At 46.3% G+C, this 20,523-nt stretch overlaps 1 long non-coding RNA gene across 1 annotated transcript; it reads left to right on the top strand.

Moving 5' to 3' along the window:
- The first annotated feature begins 1,350 nt into the window (after positions 1 to 1,350).
- Positions 1,351 to 7,264, top strand: LOC122221652. The gene is made up of 3 exons (XR_006203361.1): positions 1,351 to 1,578; positions 2,069 to 2,263; positions 6,918 to 7,264. It is a non-coding gene; the product is annotated as an uncharacterized LOC122221652 (long non-coding RNA).
- The last annotated feature ends 13,259 nt before the right edge of the window (positions 7,265 to 20,523 follow it).

The raw sequence follows: 20,523 nt of genomic DNA on the forward strand, positions 1-20,523 counted from the left end.
ACGCGTCTAAACTCGCGCAAAAAAAAAAAAAAAAAAAAAAAAACAAAAAAAATCCTTAGTGCTCAAATATCACAGCTGTGAGTTCTGAAAAAAAACATAAACGTCCATCAAATTACTAAGAAGTGGTGATTGGAATGTGACAGAATTTACATTAGGAGGGGAAAAAGGGACATTTTAAAAAGGGCTTGGGGTGGCGACATAATGTGACTTAATAAGGCAAAAAAGCATAAGGAAAATGGCTCAGTCCTGGAGTGGAAAATCCATTTGCCAGGGCCACGACAAGCCTGGAACGTCACCTTCACATTTCGCAAGGATCCATTCTGACACAGAGTCTGGGTACAGGAGTGAATGGGTATGCCCGATAGTTTACAAAGGAAAAGACAACTACTACCCAGCAAACCAACAGAGGAGGAACAGAATAAAGGACCATCTTTCATATTTTAAAACGGATTGAACAGAGATTCAATACGTCAAGAGCTTTACTTGGGGAAGGCCAATATTTCTTTTTCACCCTGATGTTTCCAGGATGGCTTCTAGTAAATATAGCTTGGTAAGGGGAATAAATTTAGAGCCACTGAGCGTAGTAGAATATATCCTAGATGTTTACCTTGCAAAAACCAGGAGAATTAGGTTTTATTTGTTCTTTCAGAGAAGTAAGACAGCAATAAACCTATCCCATAACTTGTACATCATAAGAGTTTCGAACATGAAGAAAGTTCTTTGACGACTAAGAACCAGGAAAAATCTCATAGATTATTTATTCTACCGCAAAAACTGATCTATAAAGAGAGGATAAATTTTTGATGCACGTTGAACCCATCCTGTTGCCTCTTAAACACGTTTATCTTGTTTTTTGTAAGGTTTAGTGTGTTCTGTCAATCCATCTGTCAAAAATAGGTTTACTTTGCTTCAGAGCCGAATCATTTTTAAACTTGTTGCATAGTCTATGTAACTTTTTCCCTAAAGTTGTTCCTTTCATCCCGTTCTCATGTGTTTAGTGGCTCTCTTTACACCACAGCTGATATTTCAGGTGTTTGGGGTTTTCCCCCCTTTTCCTGGTTATATGGAAGCTTATTCATTTCGATATTATTTGCCTAATTATAGATTTAGTCCTATAGACCGCGAAATGAATTTATTTCCTCTAGGAAGATAAAATGGAGACTCCACATCTTAGCTTACAAGGGCCACTAGCGCAGGGGCTTCAGGTACGAAATGAGCTGGTGCCTTTAAGAGCAGCCGCGGTAATTTTCCACGGCCGGGACAGCCCCGCCCACGCGGCAGGGGGCAGGGTGCGACGGAGTGCGGCTGCGCGGCGCAACGCGCGCCTCCCGTTGCCAGGATACCGCCTCCTCTACCCCTGGCCCCCAAAGCCCTTTTGTTTCCAAGATGGCCTCCGAGTTCTGTTTTAATACGCACGGAACAAAGCCAATTGAACACCCTTAAGCTTAGCGGAAAGCGAGAATTGTACGACTGGCCTTAAGAGTGTCTGTTGTCAGTTTTTATTTACAATTAGAACTTTACAAAAGTCCTCTCTGTTGAGGTTGTCTGGATGGGAGAAAAATCGGGGATCGCCTCAGGGTGTGTGAGCCGTGGTCTCCTAGTCTTTTGGCTTCAAAGTTGGGGATACGTTCGTTTCTTTTGATAAGAATTCTGTTTTTTCCTGTTACGCTAGCTCAGGAAGAAGTGTTTTCAAATTTAAACCGGTCTATGACGCCCCATGTTAAAGACCATATAATTAAGTGGAGCTCAATCAGGGTAATTCCCCCTGGCCGTATCCGCTCTCCTTTAAGAATACCTGTTGATTTTTCTGTTTTTCTTTTTCCTGAAAGGTTAGGTTAAACCCAGATTAATCTCATGGTACCATTATCATTATTCTAAGATGGTAAATACCTCTGGGGATAGGAATTATGTTTTATTCATCTTTACGTCCCAGAGGCGTTTCTGTCTATAACAAATCTTGGAATAATGTTGCTAAATAATCCTAATTAATTTTTGAGGCTTTTTTACTAGCCAAGCACTGTGCTAAGAGGCGGGTACTACGAGATAGCTTTTCTCTCCTGTTTTACAGGTAGGGAAACTAAGGCACCAGGAGGTCGAGTAGTTGCCGGAAGCATCGCAGCTAGTAAATGAGGGAAACGGAGTCCAGCCCAGGCAGTCTAAGGAGAGCCTGCGCCAGGCTGCCGCTGTGCCACATGCTGCCTCCGAAAACACAGCAGGGAGTCCATGATGTCTTCTAATTGCAGCACTTTTGGGGGACGAGCGTGTAAGTCTCTTTCCCTGAAATAATGTTCCTCTTTGTTGTGAATAGACTTTTCACGCTTGTATCAGTCAGGGCATTTAGACGCTTACCAGACCCCGAGCTGGAAGACACAAATTCAACTAACCTTGGTGGCAGGTGTTGGGCAAATAAAATTAAAAACAAAATCTTCTGCCAACACGAAGAAATCTTTGCATAAGTAGAAGAGAAAGACAACAGTTTCATCACTGAATAGAGAAAGCATTAAACCGAAATAGGACGTGCATCACATCAATCCATTGAGAGGTTGGAAGGACAGAAAGAAATTTCACCCTTTTGCACAGCTAAGCAGATACACCCTATCACATACCTGTTCTCAGAATAACTAGTTTTAAGTAAGAGGACTTGGCACCATTTGTCATACAGAGTTCATCTTGAACTCACCTTGGCAATTGGTAGCTGGAAATCGCTATTAGCTAATTCGCATTATCCAAAGGAAAAAGTAAACTTACACCTTTATCACAGGAGGTAGGTTTGTAACTTGGAACGGGGAACCTGAGTTAGACTCCTACCCTCCCACAGAAATAGGGATGCTCTCTTCCTTGGTGATTACATTTCAAAGAGATGGCTCCCAGGTCATTCCCGGGTTGTAAAAAGGGCAAGAGGCTTATTTAGCTTTTAAAAAGGTTTACATGCCTCTCAAAGGGGCAGAGAATTTACAATCACAAATTTTCTAAAGTAAATGTTTGACTTTAGAGACCCCCTTCTGTCCTAGGGAAATTTATTTCTTTAGATTTATATTTACCCTGACACGAGATACAGAGACCACTCAGGTCAGCTCTTCCAATCAAGGAATCTACTTGGATTCAAATTTTCACCTCACCAGCCCACCTTTTCACACAGACATAATAATGAGTTAAAAAGTAGGAAGCCAGGAGAAGCATATTACCTAATGCTGAGGGTTAGGTTTTCTATTTTAATTCGAATTCTTACTTCCTGGTTACTTTGAAATTACATCTAATTTCCAGCAGATGCTGAGTGAATTTGCGTGCTGCACTAGACCATGAAAATGTGTCTAAGACCTGCCAAACAGACAACTGGCTTTCATGTACTTTTGAGTTCAGTCTTAACTCTTCTGTCTTCCCTCTTCATTGCACAGCCTTGGACATGTCTGACGGGGAGGACCTCCCCCTCCCCCAACCTCTTAAGCCTCCTCTGCCCGACCTCAGCTTCTTTAACAAAAGGCTCAGGTTGCTTGTGGCCTCCCTGCCTTAGCACAGGGTGATACCTGACACTGGACCTCCTTCCTCTACGTTTCTGCTTGTGTCACTCAACTAGCAAGACAGCTCAGCATACTTACTTTCTGGAATCATTTCCTGACCAGCCTCCCTGCCCACTAACCTGCATCTGACTTGGTCTCCCCTGGGCACACATAGACATGGGTGCCTAGTCATGTTAAATGTATTAGTCCATAAACTTCTTGAGATTGAAGATCTTTCTTTTTTTTTTTTTAATTAAAAAAAATTTCAAGGTTTATTTCTGAGAGAGAGCAGGGGAGGGGCAGAAAGGGAGACCCAGAATCCTAAGCAGACTCCAGGCTCTGAGCTGTCCGCACAGAACCTGACGCAGGGCTCGAACTCACAAATCATGAGATCATGACGTGAGCTGAAGTCGGATGCTTAACCAACTGAGCCACTGAAGCACCCCAAGATCCAAGATCTTTCTAAAAAAAAAAACAAAAAAAAAAACAAAAAAAAAAAGGCTTTGAATTCCCAACACCTCACAGCAGGGTGCCTGACGCTCAAACTGGTGAATCACAGGCTTCATCCAGACCACCAAACTATTTTGTTTAACTCTTTTTAAAATTTGTTTTTTAAAAAATTCCAGATCACATTTTAAAATCTGGATTTACCTACAAACCAGGGTCTTTGACGTCTCTTTAAAATTAAGATGTGGCCATCCTGGGTCTGCTCCACCAGGTACCTGGTAAAGATACTGGCCACTTTATTGATTTATCTTTTGACGTTTATTTATTTTAAGAGACAGAGAGCATGCGTGGGAGAGGGGCAGAGAGAGAGAGAGGAGGAGGAGAGAAAGAGAGAGAGAGAGGTACCTGTTTCCACCAGGTACCTGGTAAAAATACTGGCCACTTTATTGATTTATCTTTTGAAGTTTGTTTATTTTAAGAGACAGAGACAGAGAGCGTGAGTAGGAGAGGGGCAGAGAGAGAGAGAGAGAGAGAGAGAGAGAGAGAGAGAATCCCAAGCAGGCTCCACACTGTCGACACAGAGACTGACAAAGGACTCTATCTTAGGAACCCTGAGATCATGACCTGAGCTGAAATCAAGAGCCACGGACCCAGAGACCACCACTTTAGACAGGACAGGAGCTCTCCACTCTGCCTCAGCCTTTGCCACTCCCTATAGTTTTCCCACTGAAGCCAAGTATGAGGTATCATTTATAGTGAGTGTGCACTGATATTTTTCTTAGAGTAAAATACTTCTCAGTACCAAAAGAGAGGCAGCAAGACTAAAGCATCTTCTGAGGATAGTGGGAGAGAGCCCATTTCATGGTGGGAGAGAAGAGTTGTCTCTGTGTTGATTAGACACATAAAATATGTCTGTCTCAATTTTTCTTAAAATCCACCTGCTTTGCTTATTTACATTTGTTCCTGGCCACTACGGATATTTGAGTTTTTGACCCGTACATAGATACTCAAAAACTATTTGAAGAAGGGAGGGAAGAAAAGAGAAAAGAAAAATAAGTTCAGCAGATGGTTAGGATTCCAAACTTTTTAATTCAGCTACTTAAACAGACTTTCCAATTTACTACCATTATCCAGTCCTTCAGTTTCTCCCTGAGCATCTACCTCTTCTGACATTTGCGGCAGATTGGTCGAGCATGCATGTGATACTCAGATTCTGATAGCAATTTAGCAAAACCCAGTGAGGTAGATTCATACATATGCCCTCTCTTCTTGATGACTCCACAGGCATAGAATGCGCACAACAAAAAAGTTCACTTCATTCAGGTAATTGGTTTTCAGAAGCTTAATCACAGCACTTTAAAATAGATAATGTTTGATGGATAGAACTGATAACTATTCTGTAAAATTTCCTAATAAGAGCAAATTGTTAGTCCTGTTGCAATCTGTGTTTACATATCACAAGGAGCATCTAAATAAATACTAACTTTTCTCTCTAAACACCAGTGAGATAAGAATCACCGATGTATGTGATGTGCGTACAAAGTAGAATATTGATGTTCTGTCTCACGTAAAACTGATCAAGATAACAAAACCTTACTTAAGAAGTTTCAAACATTGCTTAATAGAGCTTTTGTTTTCAAGGGAGGATTTTCAATTATCATTTCCTCCTAAATTGTCATAGCTTAGATTTACATTGTTTGAACGGGCATCCTATCTGGTTTAAAGGGAGTAGGGAATCTTTCTGAACACCTTGAGTGTTTGCTGTCCTTTAATGGCATTATTAAGTTGGAATGATAAAATGGAATGATAAAATGCAAAGTACTCCTTTCTGCCCTGAACGTGCTATGACATCATAAAATGAAGCTCAAGTCACCTGTCTCCTTTTCCTTGCCTGGATTTAAAAGCCATTAAGTTATTGTCTTGCCTGGCCGTACCTGTCCTTTTCAAATGTGTGGAGCTACTGGGCAGTGGTTGGTAGTGGGCTCTGTTAGGAAAAGCCTCACAGTTAATTCTGACATATGCTGTCTTTAAGAACCTCCAGTGTTCCTGTTAGGCCCACTTAAAAACAAGTGAAGGTTATACAGCAATTGGGGAGGGGTGTCTAAAGGAGAAGGGTGCGTTAGAGAATTTTACATTTGTTAACACTCGTTGTGAAAGACTTCTATGCACTTGGAGAAAAAACAATCGGCTATGCAAGTTGCGTTTCTTTTGGACTTGAGAAAACCCAAAAGAACCCACCACCCAATAGAAAGGACCTAAAAGCAAAGTTGGAGTCCTGAGACCTGTGATTTCTTGAAAAGACTCCGTGATTTCTTGAAAAGACACTGTAAGGTTTGGGTGAGGTGGCTCTGCTGCTGAGAAAATGGAAATAAATTGCCTCTTTCCGCACCTAGAAAGCTGCCCAGAAATTCACATTTCGTTCTGTGTTAGAAAATCCAGAGCACGTAGTAGGGTTTGTTTATTCTGCCATCTGATCACAGTCCTCCAGATATTTCAACAGTCATGCTCGATTATGTTGTTGGCACAAGGACCACACAATCTTTAGTAGCTAAGGAAGTTCGTTGGCAAATAGATTCCTTGTATGTGATGTAAAAACAGGCTTATTCAGAGAACTACACGTTTACTTGTGGCTTGATGTGAGAAACTGAAGCTTTGATTATTGCTGTTTCTCTAAGCATGCTGTAATAACTGTGTCCTGTCTACAAAAACGGAGAAATATTGAATCTTTGCAGATTCTCGTTAGCCTCAACAAAGGTAGCAGCACAAGTATTTTGATCCCTCGCTTTATTTTAAGGATACTGCCAATCGGCTGCCTAGGTGGCTCAGTTGGTTAAGCATCTGACTTTGGCTCAGGGCATGATCTTTCGGTGTGTGGGTTTGAGCCTCGCGTTGGGCTCTGTGCTGACAGCTCAGAGCCTGGAGCCTGCTTCAGATTTTGCGTCTCCCTCTCTCTCTGCCCCTCCCCTGTTACAGAGCCAGGCTGGATCACTGACGGAAGAACCAAGCGGCACTCCTGGAGCGGAGATCTTGGAGGATCGGAGATTTATTTACATTGATGGGCTCAGGGGAGACCGTTTCTCCAAAGATCTGAGCCCCGAGCAATTGATAATCTTACAGCTTCCGCATTTGTGCCCATGGCTGAGAGAGACAAACAAGCCAAGGAAGAGGGGGAGGGAGGACTGGCCTTCGGACAAATGGAGAAGGGCTAACCTAAGAATCTCGAGTGTGCCTGCCACATTCCTTTTTCTTTTTAGGTCAGGGTTTTGTTTTTCCCCCCGCATCATTCGCCCACTTTGATGCCTTTAAAAATCTTCCTTTTAGTAGGCGTCATCTTTCTGTCTTATCGATTGATATCCTTGAAGGGCTGAAATACACGCTGCAGTTTGGCATGTGGCAGTCTTTTCAATGAGGCACGCCAGGGTGTTTAGGATGCGTGGGCCAATGGTTACGAGCAAGGTTATGGAAAGGAGTGGTCCTGCCAGGGCAGGGAGCAAGGTGTCCAACTTGCAAAATCCCATCCTTTTCAAAGACTGTTACCCTTTTGTTGTCTGCGTTGAATTCTTTCTGTCAGTTCCCTGACTTTAGTTTTGATTACTCCTAATTGGTTTACAAAATAACAGCATTCCTCTCCTAGAAAGATGCAAGTGCCTATCTTTCCTGCAGTAAGGAGATTGAGGACTCGCCTATTTTGGAGGGCTACTGCTGCCAGGGAGCTTATTTGATTTTGTAAGGTCACCAGGGAGTCAGCGACCCGCTCCACATCCTCATTTAGTTCCTGGGATAGCTTGTGGTATAGTCCTACAGAAGAGTCTATGCCTCGTCTCCCGGTTCCTATCCCTGTAGCAATTCCTATTTGTCTTAGGACAGGTAGCCGGACTCCTGGTTTAGCCTGGGGCTTAGGGCTAAAGGCTGCCAGGAATTGGCCTTCAGTGTATACAGATATCTGGGGTGGGGGTGGGGGGTGTAGGAAGACTAGCGCATCTGAGTCCAGTTGGCCTCTAAGCATTGATAGGCTGAATTGGAGCATAGGCAGAAAACCCCGGGAGGTGAGCATAGGGTTTCATTTTTATCTATGGTTAGGTTTTTCCTGCATAGGGAGGTCCCGTCTGTATCCTCAGGGAGTATCCAAGTTAGATTAACAGCATTTGTGAGAAGGACCCCTGTAGCCAAGGGCCCAATTAAGACAGTAGCATTTGTTGTGAGATTTTCAGGAGCTTCCCAGTCCCAGGGGACAAGAGTGGCTAAGTAAGCCCTTCCAGGGGAGAGGCAAACGCATCCAGCAAATCTGGATGGTGTTTATGCCATGGAGGACCTGGTAGGTGGTGTTGGCCAGCGCCAGAGAGTGGGAAATCAGAAATCATTTGATTAAGGGCCGAGAGGTTTAGGCCCCAGTAGGGTGTTGGAGTGGTCGCCTTTATGGCTGTACCAGCTTGGCCTGTGTATTTTTTATAACCTTTTGAAGGGCCTTATCCTGCATTCCTCCCCCATCTGACATTCCCAACAGGGGAAGGTAAGTAAAGCAGGCTTTCTTCCCTTTTGTAAGGCCCTTGTTTTTGCAGAGTCCATCTGTTTTGATAATCTCTGTGGCCCAAAATTTACGTGACCCAGCGTCCTGTGACTGGCAAACAAAGCCCCGCCCCCCCGCCCAGCCTTGTAACATTTTCTATTGAGGTGAGGGAGCTGAATGCTTTTGTTTTCTCTGACTTTCCTCTTGTTACCATCTTATAACAATCCTCAGGACATTGTGGGTATGCAATAATTGTGAGGGTGAGAGAGGTTAGCATAAGATCTAAGGAATACATAATAGCCCTCCCATCCAGAGGAGGTAGGTGAGACCCAACATAAGCTTTTTGACCCATGTCCAATCTGTTGAGGCAACCTCTGCTAGTCCGATGGCAAGAAGCAAGGCAAGAGGCAGGGGTTGACAGAGTTGCTTGAACAGGGGTGTTAAGGATGGTCCAATTAATCCGTCGAATCCTCAGGCTTCGGCCAGGCTTAGACCAGCCAGCTTCTGGGACATGGCTGGAGCAGGGCTGAAGGTCTCAGGAGTTGGAGTCTTCCAGAGGGTTAGTTTGAGCAGGTCTACTGGGTCTGGGTCAGCTCTCCAGGTCAGAGACTCCTCAGGACTGGCTCTCTTGAGACCCTGGAATGATAAACCCATGGGGTGATGCCTGAAACCTTAAGGGCGGTAAGGGTGGTTAAGATAACAATGTGTGGCCCAGTCCACTGTGGTTTAAGAGGTTTCTTTTTCCAGTCCTTGACCCAGACTGAGCCTCTTAGCAAGAAGGGATGTACTAGGGACCCTAGGAGAATTGGGGCTCTCTCTATAATATATCTTTGTAACTCATTTAAGGTGGTCTCCAGTGCCTGAAGCTGTTCACTTATTCCTTTATCCCCAACCTGTTGTAAGTTTCCTGAAAGATTTCCCAGGCATGAGGGAGGCCACCCATATATTAACTCGAAGGGGGAGAAACCTAATGTCCCAGGTGTGCAGCAAGCATGCTAGAGCTAAGGGCAGTAAATCTGGCCACGGGAGGCTAGTCTCTTGACAGGAACTTGCTAAGGTTTCTCTGAGGGTGCAATTCATCTGCTCTACTTTTCCTGAGCTCTGGGGCCAGTAAGCGGTGTGAAGTCCCCAGGTAATGTTGAGAGACTTAGTCAAGGTCTGCATAATATCCGCCACAAATGCGGGCCCATTGTCACTGTGACTTGTTAAGGGCAGGCCCAACCGGGGCACGATTTCCCGCAGGAGGACTTTAGCCAAGTCTTGGCTTCATTCCGTCCTGGTCGGGAAGGCTTCAACCCATCCAGAGTATGTGCACATTATCACCAGGAGGTATCTGAACCCCTTGCTTGGCCGCACGTCTGTGAAGTCTATCTCTAGACCTTCAAAGCGGGTTAGCTCCTATTCTTTGGACACCTGGCGGGGGCCATGGTGCAGACTGAGCATTGTTTTTAGCACATATTATGCATTGTTCACTGGTAGCTTTGCATAGCGCTGGCCATTGGCTGATGTAGTAGTGTTATTTGAGGAGGGCCTCTAATGCAGTCTTTCCTAGATGAGCAAGTTGGTGATACTCCTTGACTAGGTGTCCCCCTGTTGCTGATGGAACGAAGACACATCCATCTGGCATAACCATCATACCTCCTCAGTCAGGGTGGCCCCTTCTGCCACGGCCCATTTTCTTTCTTCTCCAATGTAACTGGGTGGACGGGTTTTCACTGGAGACATCAGGGTCCTTGCAGGCCTATCTGTGTCTTTGCCGGCTGTGGCCTTGGTTGCTTCATCTACCAGGCGCTTTCCCCACGCTGTGGGGTAGTCTACCTTCCAGTGTCCCTTAAAGTGGAGGATTGCTGTTTCCTTTGGAAGCCAGATGGCGTCAAGGAGTTTTAGTATTTCTTTCTTGTTTTTGATAGCTTTCCCTGTGGCAGTAAGGAGCACCCTTTCCTTATAGATGGCCCCATGTACAGGTACAGTAACAAAGGCGTATCGAGAGTCAGTGTAAATGTTCGCTCGTTTGCCTTCACTGAGGGTGAGAGCTCGGACTAAGGCATATAGTTCAGCTCGTTGTGCTGACCACCCTTCAGGTAATGTCTTGGCTTCTAAGACTTCAGTAGTTGTGGTCACTACATAACCTGCTTTTTGGGCACCTTCCTGTAAGTAACCCCTACCGTCATTAAACAGGGTGAGCTCCGGATTTTTTATAGCTTGATCCCGTAGATCTGGGCAGCTAGCATAGACCTCATCTATTACTTTGGAACAGTCATGGTCGGGTTCCCCCTCTTCCGTGGGGAGGAAAGTTGCTGGGTTTAATGTCCTTACTGTTTCGAGGGTGACCCACGGGTTTTCACAGAGGAGCCCTTGGTATCATGTTAGCCAAGAGTTGGAGAGGAAGCAGTGCCCCTGTGTGTTCATGAGGGACATAACTGTGTGTGGGACCTTGACATTAAGTCCTTGCCCCAGGGTAAGTTTGTCTGCTTTCTTAATGAGTAGGACTGTGGCCGCTAGTGCCCTAAGACATAGTGGCCACCCTGCGGCAACAGGATCCAGTTTCTTTGACAGGTATGCACCTGGCTGTGGCCAAGGTCCTACAGTCTGAGTGAGTACCCTGAGTGCTATTTTGTCTTTTTCATGTACAAAGAGATTGAAGGGCTTTTCTGTGTCTGGGAGGCCCAGAGATGGAGCCGGCCTTATAGCTGTCTTTATTTCTGTGAAGGCTGTTCTCACTTCCACACAGGGGGCTCCAGTCCACACAGGGGGCTTTTGATCTGTTCCCCCTAATAGATCATAGAGGGGTCTTGCCACTGCTGAGAACCCAGGGATCCAGATGTGGCATAATCCTGCAGCCTCCCAGGAATTCCTGCAGGCCCTTCTTTGTTTGGGGCTGTGGCAAAGAGATGATGACCTTCTTCCTTTCCAGCCCTAGTTCTCTCTTTCCCTGGGTGAGGAGGAAACCTCAGTATGGGACCTGCTGCTGGTAGATCTGTGCCTTCTTCCATGAGACTCGGTACTCCGAGTCTGACAGGAGCTGCAGGAGGGCCTTTGTGCCTCCTGTGCAGTTTTCTTGGGTGTCGCTGGCAAGGAGGAGGTCATCTACATACTGGAGGAGGGTGCATCTCGTGGCTTCTCTTGGAAAGTTGGCAAGGTCTGCAGCCAGCGCCTCCCCGAAGAGGGTTGGTGAGGTTTTGAACCCTTGTGGAAGGTGGGTCCAAGTGAGTTGCATTTGATGTCCTGTATTGGGTTCAGTCCATTCAAAAGCAAACAGTGGTTAGCTCTGGGAAACTAGGCTGAGACAGAAGGCATCCTTTTAGATCCAGGCAAGTGAACCATCTGGCTGATCCTGGAATTTGGCTGAGGAGCACGTATGGGTTCGGAACCACTGAATGCAGAGAAATAGTTATGTTGTTGATGGCCCATAGGTCTTGAACCGGTCAGTATCTTCCTCCTGGCTTCTTGACTGGCAAGAATGGGATATTCCGAGCTGAATGGCATTTAACTAGGATACCCGCCTCTTTCAGTTTGACCAGATGCTCTTGGATGACCATCTTAGCTTCTTGTGGAAGTGGGTACTGCCTCTGCCTCTGAGGCTGGGCTTCCGGGACGAGTTCAACAGTGATAGAGGGGCCTGATTTCGGGCTAGTCCAGGTGGGTTACCTTCAGCCCACACAGAAGGGAAGGCAAGCCTAAACTCTGGCGGGCTACAGGGTCGGGTCTGGGCACAGAAGAGTCTCCATTCTTCTCTCGGCATGGTGATTGTTAACATCAGGGTCTCTTCCTGCTTTGGGTTTCATCGGAGGCTGGTGTGTCCCGTGGGCTCAAAAGTTATTCGAGCCCCAGGCTTGGAAAGTAAATCTCAGCTCAGGAGGGGAATAGGGCAATCTGGTAGGTAGAGAAACTCATGTCAGACCTTGTGGCCCCAGAGTTCACATTGTTGAGCCTGACAGAAAGGCTGTTGTACTGCCCACGTCTCAGTAGCCCCAAGGATGGTTGCAGTCTTTGGCTGAAAGAGGCCACTGGGGAAGTGACGACTGAGTGCTCAGCTCCAGTGTTAACCATAAAAGTCACTGTTTGGTCCCCCACTTTCGTTCTGATCGTGGGCTCGTGGGGGCCAAGAGAGAGAGCCCGGTCCCCCTCAGTCTGAGTCTATTTCTGTGAGGCCGATGAGGTCTCCTTCTTGGGGTTCTTCCTTGTATCAGCTAGGCTTTTGGGTCCCCTTATGGTTAGGGCAGTCATTTTTCCAGTGTCCCTTTTCCTTACAATAGGCACATTGATCTTTCACCAAGGGGGCTCTGGGCTTCCCCCCTTTTGGTGGTTGAGGCTTCCCCATCTTTGTATTATCCTTTTCGTTTAGGGTAGCAGTGAGGAGGGTGACCTTTTTTTTTAATTTCTTTTCAGCTTCCCTTTCGACTGTGACCTCCCTGTTTACGTAGACCCTTTTGGCGACCTCTGTTAGCTGAGTGATATTCGTACCAGCAAAGCCTTCTAGTTTCTGAAGCTTCCTCGGGATGTCTGGGGGGGCCTGAGCCACAAAGGAGGGATTTACCATTTGTTGGCTTTCCTGTGCCTCAGGGTCGAATGGAGTGTAGACCCGGTGGGCTTCATAAAGTCTTTCGTAGTAGTCCCCGGGGGCCTCCCCTGGTCGTGGGGTGACTGATGATGTCTTGGTCATGTTCATGGGTTTCTTGGCCCCTGCTCGGATTCCCCAGAGGAGGGTTTCCTGGTATCAGCGGATGTGGGCCTGTCTGTCGTCCGTGGTGAAGACCCATGCTGGGTTTTCTTTGGGAGCGGCCGCCCTAGCCCAGGCAACAGGGTCAATGATTCCCGCGGGGGCATGCTCCTCTAGGTATCGCCGGGCCTCCTTCATCACCCTCCTCTCTTCTCTGTTAATCAGGGTACAGAATAGCTGTTGGCAGTCTTCCCAAGTTGGCCGCTGAGTCTGGAAGAGGGACTCCGTCAGATCCACCATTGCCTGTGGTTTCTCAGAGTAGGACGGGGTGTCGTGTTTCCGGTTGAGGAGGTCAGTGGTGGAGAAAGGCTGATAACACGTCATGGAACAGCCGGGCTGGATTGCTCCGTCTTCATTTTGCCTCTCGGTTCCCGCATCTCCTGTACCGGCATCTGGAGGGCGCTAGGACCAGGTCGGGGGCGTAGTCTGTCCCCCCCTCCCCCCCCAGGTGCGAGTGAATCCTCAGCACCCAGGGGGCAGAGTGGGGGGAGGAGGAGAGCCGAAAGGTGGATGGGTGTCAGGTCCCTGGGCAGCTACAGGGAGCTGTAGGCCTTGGTGGGTCATAGGGTGGGGGAAGGACAGGATCGTCCTCTGGGTCATCGGCCAACACTAGAGGAGAGCTGAGCCTCTGTTGTGTCTTTGGTTTTTCGGATGAGGTGGCTAGGACCCTTGCCTGGCCCTGTTTGCTATGGGTGAATCGCACCCAAGGGGCGGGGCGGGGGGGGTGGGTTTGGGCAATTTCCAGCTAAGAGTAGATGTGTGGGAATTGGTCAGGGTGACCTGGATCCCTGGTGACTACCAGCTAGACTCGTTGGGTTATTTGGACATCTAACGTCCCTTCTAAGGGCCATCCTACACTGAACGTAGGCCATTCTAACTCATGTAGGGTCCTTAACTTTCCTGGCATTATCCTCATTCCATAATCATTTAAGAACCCCTTTTTGAAATTTTTGAGCATAGTCTAGAGGACTGTGGGCTTATTCTGTATTGATCCCATTTCTGAGTCTCCCTATGTCTGGTGGCGCGAAGACAGACAAAGGGAGGGTGGTCCCTTCAAACGAGGAGACCAGATGCTTGACTGGCCGCGTCCGGAAGGAGCTTTGTTGAGGCTTAGCCGTAGTGGACTCAGCTTTGTGACTTACAGTCGGAGCCTATTTCTCATGCCGCCCTGGACCATATGCCTTTCATCACGACGCAGGAGAGCCCAATCAGACTCTGTAGACTTCTGGAGACCTTAAGGGTGCCCATCTGTGGAGCCATAAAGTCGAACTCGGCAGGCAAGCCAGACCGAGTTGCACACTCACACTCACATACACACCAGAGGTTATTACATTCCCTCCCACAGAATTCCTACTTGTGAGGTCTCTGAGGTCTCCGAGGAGTGATCAGGTCCCCCTTCTACCCCTATGGGCAGGCTTGACTGAATTGGGGCATAGTATCTTACCAGTTCCATCGTCGGGTCCAGGCCCTCACCTGCTAAGTCTCTTCGAGTCCGGTGGAAAGACGGAGCGGGGTCAGACGGAGGCAATAGGGTTTGGAAGCTGCCGAACAACCTGGCAGGAACACCCTTTTCCTCTGAGATTCCCCGTTCCATCACCACCCCACCATTGTCCCAGACCAGTGGCAACAAGGAGCCAGCGGGGTTGGGTTTCCCGGTTGGGGAACCAGGCTAAATCACTGACGGAAGAACCAAGCGGCACTCTTGGAGCGGAGATCTTGGAGGATCGGAGGTTTATTTACATTGATGAGCTCAGGAGAGACAGTTTCTCCAAAGATCTGAGCCCTGAGCAATTGATAATCTTACAGCTTCCGCATTTGTGCCCATGGCTGAGAGAGACAAACAAGCCAAGGAAATGGGGGAGGGAGGACTGGCCTTCGGACAAATGGAGAAGGGCTAACCTAAGAATCTCGAGTGTGCCTGCCACGTTCCTTTTTCTTTTTAGGTCAGGGTTTGTTTGTTTGCTTTTTCCCATCTCTTTCTCTCTCTCTCTCTCTCTGTCTCAAAAATGAATAAACATTAAAAAAAAATTTTTTAAAGGATGCTGACAATCAAAGAAAGATACTCAATTTGCCAAATTATAGCATTGGTTTGAAAGAGAGGGCAATTATTTTTTGTTATTTTGATTCTTTCCAATGCAGAATCTGCATGAGTTTCCATCCATGGTATGGAGTAGCCCTGTATATATCACAGGAAACCAGCCAAAACCAAACCAGTCTCCTATTGCTGCGGTGATTTGAAGGATATGTAAACTGACTGATGGTGATCACAATGACGGCATCTCTGCCATTTTATTAATCACCCAATTTAATCTTCACATCCCATGCATATTCCCTTTTCTTCAACACCAACTGTTCGTTTCCTTATTCTAAGTCAAACTGACTTGGAATCTATTCAGGGCCGTTACTTAATTTGATGAGGAAAACCCTCTGCTGTGTGCTAACCTCCCAGATTTGACTTGGAGCCTAGAACCTAAATCTGCACAGGACTTTTTTCTTGTCTTTCTATGTCTTCCTTTTGACCATTTTCCTGGAGATACCTAAACTGTAGATAAGGAAATGGAAAGGACCATGGAAACAAGAGTTCAAAATGTGTTGCGTGTGACCCAAATGCAGAAAAGTAGTACAATGTCTGTATAGTCAGGCTCTCAAGTTTTGGGGCTAAATTTATACTTATGGAAAGCAAGAGATCCCACAGTCCAGAAAAATCTACCAATCCAGTTTCCCAAGGAGCATAAAACTCGCTGACATCAAAGAAGGGTGCCATACAGGACAATCCGAGGTGGGGCATTACTGTTAACATGCTACTTTAGAAATAGGGGTGCGGAAGACTCATCTGTGGGCTTCCGTGCATGTGCATCTTCAATTTGGCTCTGGGAAATGATCAGTCAAAATTTCCCTTTATACAATGCATGAGTCATACAAATCTAGTACTGAATCCGGTCAGAGCACAGGTTTAGGCAGACTAGAGGTTTAAACCAACTTTGCTTTGTGTTATAGGACCTGTCACACAGCTGTAAATGAAAGGACCCCTGGCTTTAGGCCTCTTTCTGTTTGTAGACCATAAATTTAAATCCTTTGTCCCTGCAGACCAACTCAAAGCAGTAACCTTGGCTACGGTTGCTGCAGAAGGAACACACTCTCCAGATTTCCAGTTCTATATTCAGTTTTAGAAAATTGGTTATGTTGAAAGGGAAGCAACAATTTTACTTTGCCTCGGTTATTGACAACCAAGAAGCACTCCTCAGACTGTTCAGAGGGGAAACAATGAGTCATTCATGCTGTCAGCCCAGGTGGTGCCTGAATTCCAGGCAGAGGCCTCCGAGTTAACCCTTGCAGGCCTCCTCCCTGCCTCCCTGAGCCTGCCTTGTGCTCCCTGCAGCCTCTGGGGGAAGCGGGGCGGCCACAGAGCAGGCCAGCCCGGGAAAGGAAGGTGAAGCCTGTAACCGAGGCCTCACCTCCGCTGTGCCAGTCCCCGGGGGCCTCTGAGCTGTTTGTCACCGTGTGATTGGCTCCAGGAGAGGGGTGGAGAAATGAAAACATTCTGCCCAGGATATATTTAGTTGAAGTGCAGCTGGGGAGGCTCTTAAACAAGGGAGCTTTGTCCTCATGCTGAAGTGTTTTTCTTAACTCTACAAGGGTGAAAAACTTAAGCCACGCACCGATTTCTCCCACTCCATATTCTCTTGTTTGGTGGGGGTGGGGTGATGGGGGCAATGTTCTTATTCTGAAAGTCGAGAATTTTCTGCAGCTGGTCATATGAGAGGAAATGGGGCGATTCTGATGCCGAGTGGACACAAAAATGTAAAGCTCACGCTCGTGCTGGAAGGACACAGTTAAGAAATTCAGAAATTTTTTAAGGTGTTGTGTACGTTTGCATTCTTGCCATTAATTCTCTGTCGGTTCAAACTGGAAGTTAGGTGTTTTCAAACGTCTTTACTTGGATGAATTTATGGAGTTAGAAACATAATTAAGTTTTATAAGCTGACAGAACCCTGTTTCACTTGAGTTGATTCACATTTTCCAGTAATGAAAGATTTACTTCTGCGCTGATGAGCACAGCTTCTTTGCAACAGATAACTGATGAGCCATGTAATGGCTCCTGTTCCCATCCTCCTCGCAAAACCGCTGAGAACTGCCACCTTGCTATGAGCTTTACAGCCACTATGTAAATGCTGGGTATTAGGGGTACATTGTCTATTATTAAGAAGTGGCACAGGAAATACGTTAAATGAAAATCCTATTTGTAGTTATGAACCAAGACAAAAACTTCCAAACAAGAAGTCTATGGTTTTGGTGGTATTTACGAAACCAGGTTGTATTAGTCAGGGATCTCTAGATAAACAGAACCTATGGGGAGAGAGAGAGATTTGTTTCAAGAAATTGGTTCCTGTGGTTATAAAGGGTGTCAGATCCAAAATCTGCAGGGTGAACGGACACTCTGGAGACCCAGGAAGAGTCAATATTGTAGTTCAAGTCTGAAAGCTGTCTGCTGGCGGACTTCCCTCTTGCTAGGGGAGGTCGGTCTTTGTTCTATTCAGTTGTTTAACCGGTTGCATGAGTCCTACCCACATTATGAAGGGCAATCTGCTTTACTTCTAGTTCCCTGGCTTAAATGTTAAGCTCATCCAAAAATACCCTCACACAAACATCCTGAATAATGGCCACACGTCTGGACACACTGACAAAATTAACCACCACAGAGGTTAACACGCCTGGTTTGAAAAATTCACTCGCTTAATTATGAGGTTACTTACCAGGTTGAAGCCGTTGTGAGAGTTTAAAAATGGGAAAGACGTGATAACTTTTTTTTAATGTTTGTTTATTTTTGAGAAAGAGAGAGCACGAGTGGGGGGCGGGGGCGGCAGAGAGAGAGGGAGATAGAGAATCCCAAGCAGGCTCTGTGCTGTCAGCTCAGAGCATGATGTGAGGCTCAAACTCACAAACCTCAAGATCATGACCCGAGTGGAAATCAAGAGTTGCACACTTAACTGACTGAGCCACCCAATCGCCCCAAGACGTGATAACTCTTCATAACTCTCTTGATAACTCCTTTCAGGTATTCTCTCTCTCTCTCTCTCTCTACCTCTCTATCTCTTCCCCTTTCTCCCTCTCTCGCTTCCTCCGTCTCCTCTCTTGGGAGGCTTGCACTGGGAACCAACCCAGGCACAGCACTGAGAAAGCCCGCGCCAAGCAGAGGAGCCACGTGAGGGGACTCCAGGCAACAGCCCCTGGCCAACGCCAACCTCATCTCTAGACATGTGGGTGGGCCAGCCCTCAGGCGCTCTCATCCCCAGCCTTTAGTTTTCCAGCCATGCCCAGACATGGTGGAGCAGACTGTGCCCTGAGCCAATTTCTGACCCACAGAAACTATGAGAGATTTTTTAAAAAGAAAAAAAAAAAAAAAAAAAAAAAAGATGCACGCTATTTTAAACCACTAAATTTGGGGGCAATTTGCTACACAGCAATAGATAATTAATATAGTAAGATTGTGGGTAACTTTATAAGACACTACCAAACTGGTTTCCAAAGTGGTTTTACCGTTCTGCATTCCTTCCAGCAGTGTGTGTGGGTTCCAGACCATCCTTACGAACAGTGCGTATTTAGCAAGTGTGAGTTTAGCCCTTCTGACGCGTGTGGAGTTGTTTCTCATTGTGGTGTTAATTTGCATTTTCCTGCTGATGCCAGACTTACTTTGGATCAGAAATATCATGACCCAATTTAGAAACCAACCTTATTTACTAGGATATTTCATAGTCCTAATACCAACTCATCCCTACCCCTGATAATAGACAGCTTATTCTTGCATTTCCAATTTGTTTTAAAAGATCATTGCTACCAAATGAGTCTGTATCGTTAATAATTATCCCCACTGGGATTTATCCAGTTAGGTTGCAAGCCCTGGGAAGAGTGAGGAGTAAAAGCCATCTATTCACAGACGTGGGACTCGTGAGCCTCATTACACTAGCACCTGTTGTTAACTGGCATTGATATTATTATCATTTATTAAGAAATGCCCTGTGCCAGGCATTTTACATGTCAAAGCTCACTTGCCACAACACCACTATGAGGCTCATATTTTTATCCTCCTCTTATTCCCAAGGAGGAGTAGGTTTAGAGAGGTCAAGAAACTGGGCTGTGGCCACACACTGAATCTGAACCCGATATTGTTTTATTTGATCCAAAACAGGCTTTTCCTCACTTCTTTCTAATTTTATACCAGAACATGAGAAAACATTTTGGCCTAAACAGTGGAAAATATTCTAGACTGGAGGTTGGGAGACTGGGTTATACTCCTGGCTGTGTCACTAATAAACAGTCAACTCTTGGGCAAGTCCCTCTCTGCTCTCTGGACCATAGTTCCTCATTATTAAAAATAAAAGGTTGGGTTAAGACCTTATCCAGCTCAAAAATTGCTATAGACCGGGCGCTATGCTAAGCATTTTATAGGTGGTAAGTTAGGTATATCTCATAAAATCCTTATTGTATAGGTACCATTATTGTGTCCATTTTTCAGGTGAATAAACTGAGTCAAAGACGTTGAATAACTTTTCCAAAGTTATTTAAACCCGGACAGTCTGGCTCCAGAGTCTATGACCTTGCTAAACTAGGCCGCATTCACTGAAAGCTTAATTTTCACAACCACCCCATGTCATCTTTAGCAGAATTATTCTCTCCCCATCCTTACGTTCCCTCCTACTTTCTGAATGAAAGAATTGAGTGTTAGGGGCTCCTGGGTGGCTTAATTGGTTAAGCGTCTGACTTGGGCTCAGGTCATGATCTTGAGGTTCGTGGGTTTGGGCCCCATGTCGGACTCTTTGCTGACAGCTCAGAGCCTGGAGCCTGCCTCAGATTCTGTGTCCCCCTCTCTCTCTCTGCCCCTCCCCTGCTCTCACTCTGTCTCTCTTTCTCTGCCTCTCAATAATAAATAAACATTAAAAAAAGGAAAAAGAAGAAAGAATGGAGTCTTAGAAATTTTATTATGTCCCAAGTCCCACAGCCAGTCAAGGGTAGAGCCAGGACAGGGAGGAAGCCCAGACAGCTTGCCATCAAAGGCTAGGGTCTAAGTGTCCCCGGGAGTCAGAATTCGAGACACCACAGCTCCATAACCCCCGGGAAATCTTGGCAGAGGCCCACTTGGAAACACCCACACTGACTGACATGGCCACACATTCCTTTCTAAACTCCAACCTGGGGGTCCCTGGGTGGCTCAGGCTGTTGAGCATTCAACTTTGGCTCAGGTCATCACCTCACGGTCTGTGAGTTCGAGCCCTGCCTCGGGCTCTGTGCTGACAGCTTGGAGCCTAGAGCCTGCTTGGGACTCTGTGTGTGTCTCTCTCTCTCTCTCTCTCTAT

Source organism: Panthera leo, chromosome B3, assembly GCF_018350215.1.
Source record: "Panthera leo isolate Ple1 chromosome B3, P.leo_Ple1_pat1.1, whole genome shotgun sequence".
In the NCBI taxonomy this organism is placed as follows: domain Eukaryota; kingdom Metazoa; phylum Chordata; class Mammalia; order Carnivora; family Felidae; genus Panthera; species Panthera leo.